Raw genomic sequence first — 5595 nt, 5'->3', positions numbered from 1 at the left:
ATATATATATATATGGTTGGGATTTGAACAAGCTCGATTCACAATCAAGACATGAGGTCCGGAGTTTGATCCCACTGTGTGGCATAATGAACTGCATATTTTGCACAATACCCTTGAGTTGATCCTCCCTCCCCCCACACACACACCTCCCTCTTTCCCTCAAGTCTTCTGAAGTAAAACCTGGGTAGAGGTAAACTGTACAAAGGCTCGTCGGCTGGACTACATCTTATTCAAACACCCAGCCTTGTTACACTATGCTACGCTGATTCTGTCTGACAATTACGTTGAAGCTACAAATGTCAATGAAATACACAGACATTTATAGTATAATATAAAGAGTGGCTAGTCCCGTTGATCGAACACCTGGAATAATCATCGTCGAAACCGAGAGAGTCCCATTTACTCTATCACTTATTTCTCTCTCTCTCTCTCACTACACACACACACACACACACACACACACACACACACACACACACACACATATATATATATTCATGTTTTAGTGGTAGTCTACAAAGCTAAGCCACTAAATTGGTCGGCCGTTAGTCGGTCAAGATACAAACCTGAATTCTCTGCTGTATACCTATGCATGATAAGGACAATTTATGTCGACAACCAGAAAGTTGAAAAAGATAGCTTCTGATATCAAAATTCTTCGCGTACCTTTTTAAATCTACATTGAACAATTACGTTTGTAATAAGTAGGAGAGGCCATATTTGTTAGAGGAGAAAGTCAAGATAATGATTGAATTTAGTTAGTTGTCTCTTTGTAGACTACCTATCAAGCTCTGCCTACCTACTTACCTACCTACCTACCTACCTACCTACCTATATATCTATCTCTCTATCTATCCTCACACACACACGTATATATATATATATATATATATATATATAATTATATATATATATATATATTCACGCACACACAAAGGTACAACTGATTCGTGTCTGTAGAGGGACACAAAAAGAAGAATGATGTAGGGTAAGAATTATGATAATAAACTTTTGAATGTCTTATATCCTGGTTGGAAATGGTTTCAATGACATAATGAAAGCGTCTAAACTTCCTTGTTCATTCATATATTTGTAATATAAGAACGTTCTATATAATTAAACTTGTTTTTTCCCTATTATAGTAGCTACCAGAGAATCGGTTTTATAATCGGATTAGAAGTGAGATGACTGACACTTGTTTGAAGTTGAGGAATCTGTTTTGCGTCTGTTGTGATGCATAATATATATATATATGATATTATATTATATTATATACTTACACGTAAACTTAGGCCTTATGTTCTATTTTAGAAGCTACTGAACATCAAGAAATTGGTCTTCTGAGATGTTGTCTTTCTCTTCTCTCTCTCACTTCCCTCTTTTACTCTTCTCCTCCACCTTATCTCCTTTTATTGTTACAATTTCTCCTCATCCTGTCTTATGCTTCTTTCTGCTCTTCCAACCTTTACTTCGACCTCCTTTCCGTTTATTTCCTCATCTCTTACCCTTTCATCATCTCTTTTCTCTTCATAATATTCGTGAATTATTATTTTTCCATTTCTACTTTTACTTTCTTTTTCTCACCTGTTTTCCCTCTTTCTTCGCACCTTCACTCTCTCACGCTCTTTTTTATACACATCAATTTAGCTTTGAGTCATATACATACATATATATATATATATATATATATATATATATATATATATATATATATATATATATACACGAGCACTCACAAGCGCACACATATACACATAATTACACACTCATATATGTACATTTATGTATACAGTCTCTCGGAGTTTAGCCCCAGGACAAACCTCAATGAGCCGACTTATGATCAAAGACATGAAAGCCATAATCATGCCTGTCTTTTGATGATATATCTACGAGTAAACTCACTTAAGTGTCCTTTCATATGTTTAAAACAAGCAATGATTTGATAGAGATTTGACAGCTATTTCTAGTAAACCAGGCGACCATATAATCTCTCTTTAACCCAATGAACATTCTGTTTCCTTTTGTGGAGTATGTCTCCATCTTTCACCATCAAGTCTTCAGCAATTCTAATCGATCTGCCGTTATTCTGTATGTTTCCATTCCATTCGGTTCCTCACCACAACTAATCTATTATTAACCTCTAGTTAACCATTTAGCACCGACGTTTGGTGATGCGTCTTGCAGGAACAAGGTAAAAATGGCACATCTTGGGCACATTCAATAATTGCCATCATAATTTCGTACCAACAAATATATATGTATGTTTACGTGTATGTATAAACAACTATATCTACGTGTCTGTGTGCTAGTATATCTATCTATCTATCTATCTATCTATCTATCTATCTATCTATCTATCTATCTATCTATCTATGTCTGTCTATATTTGTCTGTCAGCCTATCTACCTGTCTATCTATTTATCTATCTATCCACCTCCCTCCCTCCTTCCCTACCTTCCTACCTACCTACCTACCTACCTACTTACATACCTATCTATCTACCGATCTACCTACCTACCTACCTATCTATCTATCTATTTATCTATCTATCTATCTATCTATATGTTCATATACATATGTTTATGTGTATATATATATGTATGTGTGTGTGTATGCGTCTGTGTATATATATGTATATGTATACGTATATATTTATATATGTATATATGCATGTGTATATATTTGTTTGTGTGCGTGTGTATATATATATATGTGTGTGTGTGTGTGTATATATATACGTGTATATATATAAATTTGTAGTGCAATATATGGATTCATAGAATCATGAGACTATCACAGAAAGCTCCTTTAGTGGACCTGGCAATCAAACGACATAATAATCCAGTACAAAGGAGTATAACGCAGAGTTTTATGCAGTTGGAATTCAGGGGATCTTCCTGTTTTTTATGATTTCTGTATCTATATCTATCTACATCTGTATATATATATATATATATATATATATATTGGAGGGGGCTACATGCATATATATGTGTGCGCGTGTGTGTTTATGTGTGTGTGTGTTTATGTATGTAGACACACACACACACACATGAAATATGTACGGGATGTACAAAAGTTTACCCAATATACATAGAAATATTCGTATGAATATATTATACACCATTATAAAATTTAATCCTTTAACAGCCAGTTCATGTTACGGTACGGTCTCGTGTTGAAGAACCTTTTAATCATAGAAAGGTAAATTAACAGTCGTCGGATATGGGGAATTGAAGGGTAGAGCTGGGATTTCCTTTTAATGTAGGTCTGAAAACAACATACCCATTTTACGAGTTTCATACGTAGATTGGTACAAGCATATGCATGTATTATTAGCTTATCTATAACCAGAGCTGTATCGGTTATATATCCACACATATGTATATCTTTTGTATACGTAAAGCAAATAGCATGTCAGACTACGTATAGCACCTAGTTAAATGTGAAGTTCAACTATGAAAATTTCTAGAAGTGCATCAACGTACATGTTAATCCTATTCACCTCAATTTCAATGTATGCATATACATGTAAGTATATACATTATATATATATAACAATATATATATATATATATATATATATATACATACATACATACATACATACATGCAGCATTTGTATAGATATTATATATATATATGTATATATGTATGTGTGTATGTATATATGTATATATGTATGTATGTATGTATAAATATGTATGTATATATATGTATGCGTGTGCATATATATGTATGTATATATGTATTTATGTATGTATATATATATATGTATGTATATGTATGTATATATATGTATACATGTATATAAATATATATATTTGTTTATATATTTATATACACATATGTCTGTATATATATACGTATATATGTGCATATGTATCTATATATGTAGGCATATATATATATGTATATATATATATATATATGTGTGTGTGTATGTATGTATGTATATGTATACATATTTAAGTACACACACACATATGGGCGTATTTATATATTTACATCTTGTAGACTCATACCTCTGTGTAAAAGGCTTAAACTATTTGCATTTATTGCCATATATGAGAATAGCTATGTAGTTACAAACATGCACACGTCTACATTCATATATGCAGGCCTTCAAAGAACGCACAAGTATATGTAAAAATGAGAAAAATTTTTTTTAATATAATCTTTACCAATCTGAATTTTGAAGAAATATAGCTGAAAATTTCTTGGAAGAAAACGTAAGACAATGGCATTAACTTTGAACTCTCTCTGTTCTACGCTTCCTTGAGAAATCCAACAGATATTATCTATAAACATTCTTGAATGAATCCTAGAGCAAAACAATACCATGCTGCACAAAAAAAAAAAAAAGAAAAATTGATTGGTCATAAACTTTCAAAAACACAAATGATGACTTAAATATAACACATCTGACCCATAAACCATCTTTACATCATTAAATCTTTACATCAATATCTCAATGGACCCAAACAATAACAAACTGTCTTTGCAAACGTAGCAAAAAAAATTGTCTCCAATAACAGTCCTCAAAACACACGTAAGACAGACAATTTTTTCCTGTCCTTCTACACTCGCTATTAAATTTTATAAGATACAGATAAATGGTATAGTATCCAATGCTTTATAGAACATACACTCGTTTCAGCACATTACCGTTATGATTACATAATTGCTTTTAAAACCTTATATAATCTCACAATGTATACGTGTGTGCTTGTGTGTGTGTGTCTGTGTCTGTGCGTGCGTGTATAGTAATGATAATAATAATCCTTGGATAGGATTTATAAACATTTAATGCATCGCTGCGCTTGTTTCCACAAATCACATGTCTTTTAAGATCACAGTGCGCATTCTTAGGATGGTTACAGTGTAATCCGTAGTATACGTGGGCATCGGATAGATCTTCATGGATTCATTTCTTCAGGCGAACCTTCGCACTGGTCAAAAAGAATAAACATCTCTCTGGTAAACATCCATTGATGTTATATCGTCTGAAGAAATGAATCCACGAAGATGATCTACTCAATGTCCACGGATACTACGGACTACACTGTAACCATCCCAGAAATACGGACTGTGATCTTAAGAGACATATAATCTGTGGAAACGCGCATAGCGATGCATTAAATTTTTAAAAGTCCCATCCAAGGATTATTGTTATTATTACTATATTCATCCCACATTATATCGGTTCAGCTCAATGCAGCCCCGAAAACTGGTTCACTAGTCAGCATCATCAGGCTGTGTCCGACATAATGGAATAGGAGGTTTATTTGCATATTCAAAACGTTTCGTTTCCCCATAAACAAATAGGTAGATGTAAGTATGTACATACATGTACGTATATATGCATATACCCCACTCGAGGTCAGCCACATTTAAGTGGCAAATATACTTCACTTTATCGTGCAGTTACTGTTAATACCTCGTTCAGAGATTTAACATATATATATATATGTATGTAAAATAATAATAATAATAATAATGATAATAATAATACAAATAATATGTGAGTGTATGAATATATATACGTACATGTATGTACACACACACACACACACACACACACACACACACACA

At 32.8% G+C, this 5595-nt stretch overlaps 1 protein-coding gene across 1 annotated transcript in view; it reads left to right on the top strand.

Annotated features, from left to right (window-relative positions):
• The window catches only part of LOC106868473 (NALCN channel auxiliary factor 2-like), a 267882-nt gene that overhangs the window by 1556 nt on the left and 260731 nt on the right, over positions 1–5595 (top strand). The window lies entirely within an intron of this gene.

Source organism: Octopus bimaculoides, chromosome 3 (assembly GCF_001194135.2).
Source record: "Octopus bimaculoides isolate UCB-OBI-ISO-001 chromosome 3, ASM119413v2, whole genome shotgun sequence".
Classification (NCBI taxonomy): Eukaryota; Metazoa; Mollusca; class Cephalopoda; order Octopoda; family Octopodidae; genus Octopus; species Octopus bimaculoides.
The sequence above is the reverse complement of the archived record's forward strand: the minus strand, read 5'-3'. Positions and strand labels throughout refer to the sequence as shown.